The sequence below is a fragment of the Schistocerca piceifrons genome, chromosome 7 (assembly GCF_021461385.2).
Source record: "Schistocerca piceifrons isolate TAMUIC-IGC-003096 chromosome 7, iqSchPice1.1, whole genome shotgun sequence".
NCBI classification, from domain to species: Eukaryota; Metazoa; Arthropoda; class Insecta; order Orthoptera; family Acrididae; genus Schistocerca; species Schistocerca piceifrons.
Window position 1 is genome coordinate 31,145,986 of NC_060144.1, and position 13,400 is coordinate 31,159,385.

Genomic DNA, 13,400 nt, shown 5'->3' on the forward strand with positions numbered 1-13,400 from the left:
AACCGACAGGAAGAAGATGCTCTGATATGCAAATGATTATCTTTTCAGAGCATTCACACAAGGGTGGTGCCGGTGGCGACACCTGCAACGTGCTGACATGAGGAAAGTTTCCTACCGATTTCTCATACACAAATAGCAGTTGACCGGCGTTGCGTGTTGAAGCGTTGTTGAGATCCCTCGTGTAAGGAGGAGAAATGCGTACCATCACGTTTCCGACTTTGATAAAGGTCGGATTGTAGCATATCGCGATTGCGATTTATAGTATCGCGACATTGCTGCTCGCGTTGGTCGAGATCCAATGACTGTTATCAGAATATGGAATCAATGGGTTCAGGACGGTAATACGGAACGCCGTGCTGGATCCCAATGGCCTCGTATCAATAGCAGTCGGGATGACAGGCATCTTATTCACATGGCTGTTACGGATCGTGCCGCACGTCTCGATCCCTGAGTCAACATATGGGGACGTTTGCAAGACAACAACCATCTGCACAAACAGTTCGACGACGTTTGCAGCAGCATGGACTATCAGCTCGGAGACAGTGGCTGCGGTTACCATCGACGCTGGATCACAGACAGGAGCGCCTGCGATGGTGTACTCAATGACGAACCTGGGTGCACGAATGGCAAAACGTCATTTTTTCGGATGAATCCAGGTTCTGTTTACAGCATCATGATGGTCGCATCCGTGTTTGGCGACATCGCGGTGAACGCACATTGGAAGCGTGTATTCGTCATCGCCATACTGGTTTATCACCCGGCGTGATGGTATGGGGTGCCATTGGTTACACGTCTCGGTCACCTCTTGTTCGAATTGACGGCACTTTGAAGAGTGGACGTTATATTTCAGATGTTTTACGACCCGTGGCTTTACCCTTCATTCGATCCCTATTAAACCCTACATTTCAGCAGTATAATGCACGACCGCATGTTTCAGGTCCTGTACGAGCCTTTCAGGATACAGAAAATGTTCGACTACTGCCCTGGCCAGCACATTCTCCAAATTGCTCACCAACTGAAAACGTCTGGTCAATTGTGGCCGAGCAACTGGCTCGTCACAATACGCCAATCACTACTCTTGATGAACTGTGGTATCGTATTGAAGCTGCATGGGCAGCTGTACCTGTACACGCCTTCCAAGCTCTGTTTGACTCAATGTACAGGCGTATCAAGGCCAGAGGTGGATGTTCTAGGTACTGATTTCTCAGGATCTATGCACCCAAATTGCGGGAAAATGTAATCACATGTCAATTCTGGTACAAGATATTCGTCCAATGAATACTCGTTTATCATCTGCATTTCTTCTTGGTGTAGCAGTTTTAATGGCCTTGGGCACTCGAAACATGAAGACGAGTCGTCATGTCTTCGTTTCATGAGCGTGTATTTTGGTCTGTATCTACATCTATTGCAGTGTGACCTTCTTCGCCGTACTGATATGGATGACGCTGGCACAGTCCCGTATTAACTTCTTCTGATGGCATTGGCTCCAACTCAAATTCGACGACTTCTTCGTCTAAATCATCATATGCACCTTGTGATAAAGCAGCATCTATGAGGGAATGGTATGTGGACGACAACATACCTGAATTTGACTGGCCTGCCAAAACTCTCTACCTGAACCCAATGGAACACATTCGGGATGAGTTAGAATATCGATTTTGCTCTAGACTGCAGCGTGCTGCATTGGTTTCGGCTCTTCAGAAATTATCGGCTGCCATTCCTCCACAGACATTGCGACACCTCGTGAAAGTGTCTCCAGCAGAGCTCAAGCCATCATAAAGGCGAAGAGCGGATACGACTCTAAATAATATCCACTAACAGGTGTTCCGGACACTTTTAATAAGACAGTGGAGTTTCTGACAAGTCAGCAGTGAAGCCAACAGCTGAGGCCGGCACCAACTGAGTGCAGCTGGAGGGCAAAGCCTAGGGCGACCACAACGCAGCTTATAGCGTAGCCTTGGCCCTTTCTCGCGTTGCTACTCTGTATTTTCTGATATTTAAGAGAGTGTCCTAAATCTGCTCCTAATGTAACCGATCTTTCAAAATCCAAGAAACACTTCGCTTTCCAAGACGATCGTACGGTAATAAACGCTCAGTAGTATTTCTGGACGCAGAGTGGTCTCGGATTTCACCAGAGGATATCTAGACGGAGTAACTGCGTCGTATTCTTCGCTCCTGTTTCTGTTCCTGCGCCTGGAGGCTCCATAAAATGATCCGAAATAGCAGCCTCGCCTTCAACCTGGTATACTGGCCCTTTCTTCACTCATCTTATACTGCCATATTGGTGGCAGATGCTTGTAGACTTCGAGATCCACATAACCACCACTTACAGCTTCCCCATGGTCTTCCTTCATTTCGAAGTTAACACCAACTGAGCGCAGGTCGATGCCGACGGTCGTTAAGTAAATGTGCCTTACACTGTTTTGCTTGGCGACCAACAGAATCGCGCTCTTGATCCGCTATCGAAAGCGTACAAGGCTCAGAAATGTTACTGGAGCATTTGTACTCAGACATCCATTGCCGTGAACGTTCTTATGTCACTAAGCTCTCCTGACCGTCTCAATCTGCTGCAATTGTTTCTCCACTGGAAACACTGTCCACCTTCCCCTCTCCCCTCCCCACACCCCCTCCTCCACCCCCGATTTTGTACTGGCTGGTCCGCCACTCGTGACATCTAGAGGTCAATTCTGCTTTAAACAGGAGTGTCCGAATAACTTTGACCAGGAAGTGTACACCACTGTCCATCTACAGGATGTTACAAAAAGGTACGGCCAAACTTTCAGGAAACATTCCTCACACACAAATAAAGAAAAGATGTTATGTGGACATGTGTCCGGAAACGCTTAATTTCCATGTTCGAGCTCATTTTAGTTTCGTTCTTCCATCTACACTCAATGGAGCACGTTATCATGATTTCATACCTCTACCTGTGCTGCTAGAACATGTGCCTTTACAAGTACGACACAACATGTGATTCATGCACGATGGAGCTCCTGCACATTTCAGTCGAAGTGTTCGTACGCTTCTCAACAACAGATTCGGTGACCGATGGATTGGTAGAGGCGGACCAATTCCATGGCCTCCACGCTCTCCTGACCTCAACCATCTTGACTTTCATTTATGGGGGCATTTGAAAGCTCTTGTCTACGCAACCCCGGTACCAAATGTAGATACTGTTCGTGCTCGTACTGTGGACGGCTGTGACACAATACGCCATTCTCCAGGGCTGCATCAGCGCATCAGGGATTCCATGCGACGGACGGTGGATGCATGTATCCTCGCTAACGGAGGACATTTTGAACATTTCCTGTAACAAAGTGTTTGAAGTCGCGCTGGTACGTTCTGTCGCTGTGTGTTTCCATTCCATGATTAATGTGATTTGAAGAGAAGTAATAAAATGAGCTCTAACATGGAAAGTAAGCGTTTCCGGACACATGTCCACATAACATATTTTCTTTCTTTGTGTGTGAGGAATGTTTCCTGAAAGTTTGGCCGTACCTTTTTGTAACACCCTGTATATTGCAACACCAGGAATGGAAATGAAACTATACTAATCTCCATTCCAACAGGCGTCGGGAGGCGCAACGGTGCAGACCGACCGCCGTGTCAAGCTTAGCTTGTAGAGGGCACTGTACGCCAATATGGAGGGGTAAGTGGCGAGCACACAGCTCTCCTGGCCGTTGGCAGTTTACTAAACGGGAGCCGCTACTTCTCAATGCAGTTCTCTCAAGGGCTGAGGGCATCCCGCTTGCCAAAAGCGGTTGGTAGACTGGATGGTCACCCATTAAAGTGCTAGCCAAGCCCGACAGCGCTTTCCTTCAGTGATCTCACATGAACCAGTGTTACAACTGCGGTAAGTCCTTTGGCAGAAACGGTACTACATAAGGAAATTTCGGATAAAACGACATTTCGCTTTCGGAGACTGTGATTAACTTATTGTAAGCTATTATTTTTGTTATTTTTGCCACAGTTGCCAACCATCATTCAGCAAATGCCGCCCATAGCGTCTGAAGATGGCCACTGTAGGCCGACACCGGCTATGATTGTATCGCAAAAAAGTGATTACTTCAAAAATAGAAAATTGAAACGTTATTCAACGAAATTTTAGATATTGTGCATATACAATTCAGCAGGACGAATACATGATAAAATTTGTTGATTACGTGGTGTTACCGGATATGCGAATCCGAGATGGTCATAGAACCATTGTATCTTTACACTAGATGTTGGCCGGACGTTGTGGCAGAGCGGTTCTAGACGCTACAGTCTGGACCCGCGCGACCGCTACGGTCACAGGTTCGAATCCTGCCTCGGGCATGGATGTGTGTGATGCCCTTAGGTTATTTAGGTTTAAGTAGTTCTGAGTTCTAGGGGACTGATGACCTCAGAAGTTAAGTCCTATAGTGATCAGAGCCATTTGAACAATTTTTGAACTAGATGCTGGACCCATGTGACGACGTCGGAAGCAAGGTAGCGATTTTCGTCCTGCTCCGATCTTACACATCCGGGTATGTCCAGCTTAACGACGTACGCAGAACGAGGACTCGTGTGACAAGAAGCCGTGCTGCCTCTCCTGTTGTCGAGCGCACCATTGCAGGCCGGCCTCGCTCTGTTGCCGCCTCAAGGAAAGCCGCAACAATGAGCACCATGCTGACAATCTGTGGCCTAAGCACACAGTCACGCAGTTCGTGTGGAAGGCTGTCGCGCTGTAAACATTTCTTGACTCAGCTTATGTAACGGGGCAGTAGTACTGCATAGCGCCGAGTGAAAGATTTCAGTCCTCTCGGCCGCTGGTGGCGTGGGACCGTTTGGGTCATGCATGGCTTTGGAAAACAATCCTCTTGAACCCACAGATTCCATATTCGCATTACAGACGTGGGACCTCGACCAACGGGAACAGCAATTCGGACACGTGCCGGTTGCCTTTTCACCTTCTTATACGTGGCATAACATGATCTCCTCGCTAGCAAACAATACTGAAATATGATTCCTGAATAAGTTGCACATCGTGAAATGCTTCCTTATACACAATGAACCAATATTCGCGAACGTGGATACCGTAGCGAGAAGCATTGCATACTAATAGTACAGAAATGTCTTTAACAAAATTTCGTCCTTATTTTTGGGTGAAAATGGATATCAGAGAAAGGCACTTTGGCAGCTATGTAATCCCATGTCGGAGAAGTTTCTTCATTCAGTGCTGTGTAGTTCTGTGCAGTTAGTGCCGTGGGCGTTGTAATAGAAAACTTGAGCTGAAATGTTCCATGCCGAGTGTAGGTGTAACTTTCTGTAAATCATAAATTTCACTGCGAGACATGGTTCATCCCTTCTTCTACACTTCATAACTACATGATTACGTATTCCTCATATGGCAGTTACAGCATTTCTTACACAAAACGGGTGTAATGGTTCTTTTCAACTTTAAAACATTTCTTGCTATCGTGTATGCATCGTTTAAAAAACAGCGAACACTAGAGCGTTATTGCACAGGTAAAAACTAAAAATGTTGGACCTTGACCCATAATAGAACTCTCTAAATCGAGTAATGTAATGGACTCTGCAGTAAATGTGCATAACTGCTACACAGAATCGAACGAAGATACTTGTCGCACATATGACAGTGTTGCCAAACTGCCTTCCTCTCACGTCCGTTTTCTACCGAAAATACGCAGGGGGCGCGATTTCGTTACAGACATTCTGTACTGATAGTATGCCAGGAATCGCTCCATCGTTCCGTGCCCTTCAAGTGCGTGAATTTAGGTTCGCCCTCTTTACTAAGTGCGTTCGTGCTGAAGTGTTAATCATTCGTTTATCGAGATATGTAGCTTGTTAATTCGACGTTTCTTGCATGCCGATTGAGTGATGTTACAAGTTTTATGGGCAGTAGTGTACTTTTGCGCTTGACGGTCGAGTGGCTACGATAAAGGGCTCTGAAATGCGTGTGCACTCTGGAAAACGATATGGTTACTGAGCTGTGTTACTGCTCAAGTTATGTGATAGAGAAACCGAAATTGCAATTTAACCACAGCCACTCGAAATAGATGGGAGGCTAGGGATCTTTGCTGATGGACAAACTTGTGGTTGGTACATAATTTTAATTTCAACTAATGAACTAATTTCATTATTACAGAATCAGAAAAACAACATAAAAATTTTATTCAGACCTTTGTAGTTTTAAGAAAATATGCAATTGACTTTAACCGTCTGCCTCTTAAAAAAAAAAATACAAATGGACTTACAAAAGATCAAGTCTTTAAATTTCGGACGCTTGACCTTCACTAAACTGAAAAAAAACTGTGTGGTTAGATCATGAATTAATGTTGTTGTTGTTGTGGTCTTCAGTTCTGAGACTGGTTTGATGCAGCTCTCCATGCTACTCTATCCTGTGCAAGCTCCTTCATCTCCCAGTACGTACTGCAACCTACATCCTTCTGAATCTGCTTAGTGTATTCAGTTCTTGGTCTCCCTCTACGATTTTTCCCTCCACACTGCCCTCCAATGCTAAATTTGTGATCCCTTGATGCCTCAGGACATGTCCTACCAACCGATCCCTTCTTCTAGTCAAGTTGTGCCACAAACTTCTCTTCTCCCTAATCGTATTCAATACCTCCTCATTAGTTACGTGATCTACCCACCTAATCTTCAACATTCTTCTGTAGCACCACATTTCAAAAGCTTCTATTCTCTTCTTGTCCAAACTATTTATTGTCCATGTTTCACTTCCATACATGGCTACACTCCATACAAATATTTTCAAAAACGACTTCCTGACACTTAAATCTATACTCGATGTTAACAAATTCCTCTTCTTCAAAAACGCTTTCCTTGCCATTGCCAGTCTACATTTTATATCCTCTCTACTTCGACCATCATCAGTTATTTCGCTCCCCCAATAGCAAAACTCCTTTACTACTTTAAGTGTCTCATTTCCTAATCTAATTCCCTCAGCATCACCCGACTTAATTCGACTACATTCCATTATCCTCGATTTGCTTTCGTTGATGTTCATCTTATACCCTCTTTTCAAGACACTGTCCATTCCGTTCAACTGCTCTTCCAACTCCTGTGCTGTCTCTGACACAATTACAATGTCATCGGCGAACCTCAAAGTTTTTATTTCTTCTCCCTGGATTTTAATACCTACTCCGAACTTTTCTTTTGTTTCCTTTACTGCTTGCTCAGTATACAGATTGAATAACATTGGGGAGAGGCTACAAACCTGTCTCACTTCCTTCCCAACCACTGCTTCCCTTTCGTGCCCCTCGACTCTTATAAGTGCCATCTGGTTTCTGTACAAATTGTAAATAGCCTTTCGCTCCCTGTATTTTACCCCTGCCACCTTTAGAATTTGAAAGAGAGCATTCCAGTCAACGTTGTCAAAAGCTTTCTCTAAGTCTACAAATGCTAGAAACGTAGGTTTGCCTTTCCTTAATCTTTCTTCTAAATATTGCCTCACGTGTTCCAACATTTCTACGGAATCCAAACTGATCTTCCCTGAGGTCGGCTTCTACCAGTTTCTCCATTCGTCTGTAAATAATTCGCGTTAGTATTTTGCAACTCTGACTTATTAAACTGATAGTTCGGTAATTTTCACATCTGTTAACAATTGCTTTCTTTGGGATTGGAATTATTGTATTCTTCTTGAAGTCTGAGGGTATTTCACCTGTCTCGTACATCTTGCTCACCAGATGGTAGAGTTCTGTCAGGACTGGCTCTCCCGAGGCCGTCAGTAGTTCTAATGGAATGTTGTCTACTCCAGGGGCCTTGTTTGGACTCAGGTCTTTCAGTGCTCTGTCAAACTCTTCACGCAGTATCGTATCTCCCATTTCATCTCCATCTACATCCTCTTCCATTTCCATAACATTGTCCTCAACTACATTGCCCTTGTATAGACCCTCTATATACTCCTTCCACCTTTCTGCTTTCCCCTCTTTGCTTAGAACTGGGTTTCCATCTGAGCTCTTGATATTCATACAAGTGGCTCTCTTTTCTCCAAAGGTCTCTTTAATTTTCATGTAGGCAGTATGTATCTTACCCCTAGTGAGATAAGCCTCTACATCCTTACATTTGTCCTCTAGCCATGCCTGCTTAGCCATTTTGCACTTCCTGTCGATCTCAGTTTTGAGACGTTTGTATTCCTTTTTGCCTGATTCATTTACTGCATTTTTATATTTTCTCCTTTCATCAATTAAATTCAATATTTCTTCTGTTACCCAAGGATTTCTACTAGCCCTCGTCTTTTTACCTACTTGATCCTCAGCTGCCTTCACTACTTCATCCCTCAGAGCTACCCATTCGTCTTCTACTGTATTTCTTTCCCCCATTCCTGTCAATTGTTCCCTGATGCTGTCCCTGAAACTCTGTACAACCTCTGGTTCTTTCAGTTTATCCAGGTCCCATCTCCTTAAATTCCCACCTTTTTGCAGTTTCTTCAGTTTTAATCTACAGTTCATAACCAATAGATTGTGGTCGGAGTCCACATCTGCCCCTGGAAATGTCCTACAATTTAAAACCTGGTTCCTAAATCTCTGTCTTACCATTATATAATCTATCTGATACCTTTTAGTATCTCCAGGATTCTTCCATGTATACAACCTTCTTTTATGATTCTTGAACCACGTGTTCGCTATGATTAAGTTATGCTCTGTGCAAAATTCTAACAGACGGCTTCCTCTTTCATTTCTTTCCCCCAATCCATATTCACCTACTATGTTTCCTTCTCTCCCTTTTCCTACTGTCGAATTCCAGTCACCCATGACTATTAAATTTTCGTCTCCCTTCACTACCTGAATAATTTCTTTTATCTCATCATACATTTCTTCAATTTCTTCATCATCTGCAGAGCTAGTTGGCATTTAAACTTGTACTACTGTAGTAGGCACGGGCTTCGTGTCTATCTTGGCCACTATAATACGTTCACTATGCTGTTTGTAGTAGCTTACCCGCATTCCTATTTTTTTTATTCATTATTAAACCTACTCCTGCATTACCCCTATTTGATTTTGTATTTATAACCCTGTATTCACCTGACTAGAAGTCTTATTCCTCCTGCCACCGAACTTCACTGGTTCCCACTATATCTAACTTTAACCTATCCATTTCCCTTTTTAAATTTTCTAACCTACCTACCTGATTAAGGGATCTTACATTCCACGCTCCGATCCGTAGAAAGCCAGTTTTCTTTCTCCTGATAATGACGTCCTCTTGAGTAGTCCCCGCCCGTAGATCCGAATGGGGGACTATTTTACCTCCGGAATATTTTACCCAAGAGGACGCCATCATCATTTAACCATACATAAAGCTGCATGCCCTCGGGAAAAATTACGGCTGTAGTTTCCCCTTGCTTTCAGCCGTTCACAATACCACAACAGCAAGGCCGCTTTGGTTATTGTTACAAGGCCAGATCAGTCAATCATCCAGACTGTTGCCCCTGCAACTACTGAAAAGGCTGCTGCCCCTCTTCAGGAACCACACGTTTGTCTGACCTCTCAACAGATACCCCTCCGTTGTGGTTGTACCTACGGTACGGCTATCTGTATCGTTGAGGCACGCAAGCCTCCCACCAACGGCAAGGTCCATGGTTCATGGGGGGAGGTATGAATTAATATAACAAACAATATTTTAAAGATAATAATTAGATCTGATTGCAAAAGGATCACAGACAGTTACCACCATAAGCACACTATCAAGTTCGTTGCTTACGTAACCAACATTTACACAACACTAATGATTCACGCTGAGTTATTTATGAAAAGATCTCGTCCGTCCCGGTGGACAGCCCAGATATTTAACTACAGGATGGAAGTGCGGCTTATACACGGTGGCAATGGGAACAAGCGTGTTGTAAAGGACAAGGGGCTATTTTTTAGCTAATATGGTGCGAAATTGTGATTTAGTGTGTTTCAGTGCGCGATGCCCCAGCATTATGCAGGTGATACAGTTTTGCAGCGAGCGTCAGTATGTATGTACGGGCGCGGCACCCATCTACAGCCAGAACGCAGCATTAGCAGAATTACGCAGGTCTGGGCCTGTTGCATTAGCCAACTCATCGAGAACATTCTAATAAACACGGTGATACATAACCGGCGGATTCAGCAGTGGTCTGCAGTATTTAAGGGCATCAGAGGTGGGTGTTGGCATCGGTTCGACCGATTGGGCGTTCGGTCACTGTTACGTCGTTGTCATCAGTGGCACTGTCCCCAAACCCCGACCAGCGGAGGGCGTTCTCGCTGCTGCACCGGCGACTTCCGGCGTCGTGACGAGCTGCACCATCTGCAGGAGGCGAGCCAGGCTGGACCTGGTGCTGCTAACCTCCTACTGCCTGCGCAGCCGCTGACCGAGCACGACGTCGCATTCCCTGGGCTGCACACATCAGCACGTCTCCACCACGAGACGAGCGGTGGGGCTGAGCTACCGGAAAATGTATTGGGAGAACCAACAATAAAGAGGAAGACTGCTAAAAACAGCCACCTTCTTCTACCCAGCCACACCCTACAATCCCGACCACGTCACCCGCTCCGGTCACCCTATTACAGTGTAGAAAGCAACCGCCAAGTAATTTCGAAGATGACCAGGCTGCAAGCCAGGGCAGAAAATACGCTGAACACACACATTCTCATCCTGCCCACCAAGGCGACAAACCCCATCTGCCCACACAGCAGACCATTTCTGCAACAGCAGATAATACACGTGGCTAACAAATTCAACTCGTGAGTCACCTTTCTCAAGACCATGCAAGGCATACTAACTATGTGACTTTCTGTAACATAACTAAAAATCAAACTGAGACATTTAACGAATAAAAGAACTATAAAAATTACACGTGACTTAACAAAAGCTCTGCCCTTTATATTAAAAGAAGTCTAAAACAATAACTTGGCGAAGAGCACACTAATTAACATACTACACTCCTGGAAATGGAAAAAAGAACACATTGACACCGGTGTGTCAGACCCACCATACTTGCTCCGGACACTGCGAGAGGGCTGTACAAGCAATGATCACACGCACGGCACAGCGGACACACCAGGAACCGTGGTGTTGGCCGTCGAATGGCGCTAGCTGCGCAGCATTTGTGCACCGCCGCCGTCAGTGTCAGCCAGTTTGCCGTGGCATACGGAGCTCCATCGCAGTCTTTAACACTGGTAGCATGCCGCGACAGCGTGGACGTGAACCGTATGTGCAGCTGACGGACTTTGAGCGAGGGCGTGTAGTGGGCATGCGGGAGGCCGGGTGGACGTACCGCCGAATTGCTCAACACGTGGGGCGTGAGGTCTCCACAGTACATCGATGTTGTCGCCAGTGGTCGGCGGAAGGTGCACGTGCCCGTCGACCTGGGACCGGTCCGCAGCGACGCACGGATGCACGCCAAGACCGTAGGATCCTACGCAGTGCCGTAGGGGACCGCACCGCCACTTCCCAGCAAATTAGGGACACTGTTGCTCCTGGGGTATCGGCGAGGACCATTCGCAACCGTCTCCATGAAGCTGGGCTACGGTCCCGCACACCGTTAGGCCGTCTTCCGCTCACGCCCCAACATCGTGCAGCCCGCCTCCAGTGGTGTCGCGACAGGCGTGAATGAAGGGACGAATGGAGACGTGTCGTCTTCAGCGATGAGAGTCGCTTCTGCCTTGGTGCCAATGATGGTCGTATGCGTGTTTGGCGCCGTGCAGGTGAGTGCCACAATCAGGACTGCATACGACCGAGGCACACAGGGCCAACACCCGGCATCATGGTGTGGGGAGCGATCTCCTACACTGGCCGTACACCACTGGTGATCGTCGAGGGGACACTGAATAGTGCACGGTACATCCAAACCGTCATCGAACCCATCGTTCTACCATTCCTAGACCGGCAAGGGAACTTGCTGTTCCAACAGGACAATGCACGTCCGCATGTATCCCGTGCCACCCAACGTGCTCTAGAAGGTGTAAGTCAACTACCCTGGCCAGCAAGATCTCCGGATCTGTCCCCCATTGAGCATGTTTGGGACTGGATGAAGCGTCGTCTCACGCGGTCTGCACGTCCAGCACGAACGCTGGTCCAACTGAGGCGCCAGGTGGAAATGGCATGGCAAACCGTTCCACAGGACTACATCCAGCATCTCTACGATCGTCTCCATGGGAGAATAGCAGCCTGCATTGCTGCGAAGGGTGGATATAGACTGTACTAGTGCCGACATTGTGAATGCTCTGTTGCCTGTGTCTATGTGCCTGTGGTTCTGTCAGTGTGATCATGTGATGTATCTGACCCCAGGAATGTGTCAATAAAGTTTCCCCTTCCTGGGACAATGAATTCACGGTGTTCTTATTTCAATTTCCAGGAGTGTAGATCAAATTAACGCTGCAAGGAACCTTTAAAACAAGCAGTAAAACTCTATTCCCTTTTGCATTTACCGACTCGTAATTAGACCCCGCTCCGTGGAAACAGCACTTCGAAGCCTTAGGCTTCGTAACTTCCGTATAACACTCTCTTATTCAAAACCAACTGATCTTCGGTAGATGCAACATGCCACCATCAAGTTTCACAAATCTTTACAGGTTAGCAGCAGAATATTAATCATACTTCATGCTTCCAGTTACGCGATCAGAAGATGTGCAGCATGAGATGACGGACCCGCCACCGTTTCGCACGCAAACGCGTCGACTTATCAGCACCGCACACCCGGCACGCGGCAGAACGGCGAGGACGGCGAGACCCAGGCAGAGCGGACCAAGACGAGGGCCTGCCTTCAACACATGTGGCCTCTTTGAACGACGACCGGAGAGAGACCTCGACCACACGCCAAGCCGGAAAATCAAACGCGGAACAGTCAGAGGTACAAGACCAGACGAGCGTCGATATCAGCGACGCAAGTGGAGCATAACTGGCGCCAGTCGCCACGGCTCAACCTCGCCCTCCTATTTGAGAACCACCTGCCACAGGGGCTAACGCCCATAAAAACTCTCACGCCAACTTAACCTGGTTCGAGTGAACTCTGGGAACCCTACCCCAGCTAGTCTCCTTTACCTGGAAACTCACTGAACTAAGAATCTTACAGATTCGGCACGGCCCACGATATCTCGGCTTAAGCTTCCCCTGTACATCCTGACCCGTAGGAGCGGCCATATTGCGAACAAATACCAAATCGCCAATTTTCCCCAGAAAAAGTTATCGCCCTTTTTGTACCTCTTTGCCTGCCGACCGCGTAATAAATATATATTATTCCGAACCCGCTGCCAATTTTCTCTCAAACCTTCAGGAGTGATCAATGCCGGTAACAAATCACTGATACTCCATAAGTTCGCCAGGGGAGTATTAACAGAATGAGAGAAGATTAACGCTTTGGGTGCGACACCAGTGGCCCCATGTCTCGCGGAATTAAATACCTGATTAAGCCAGGGAATTCTCAAATCCCATCT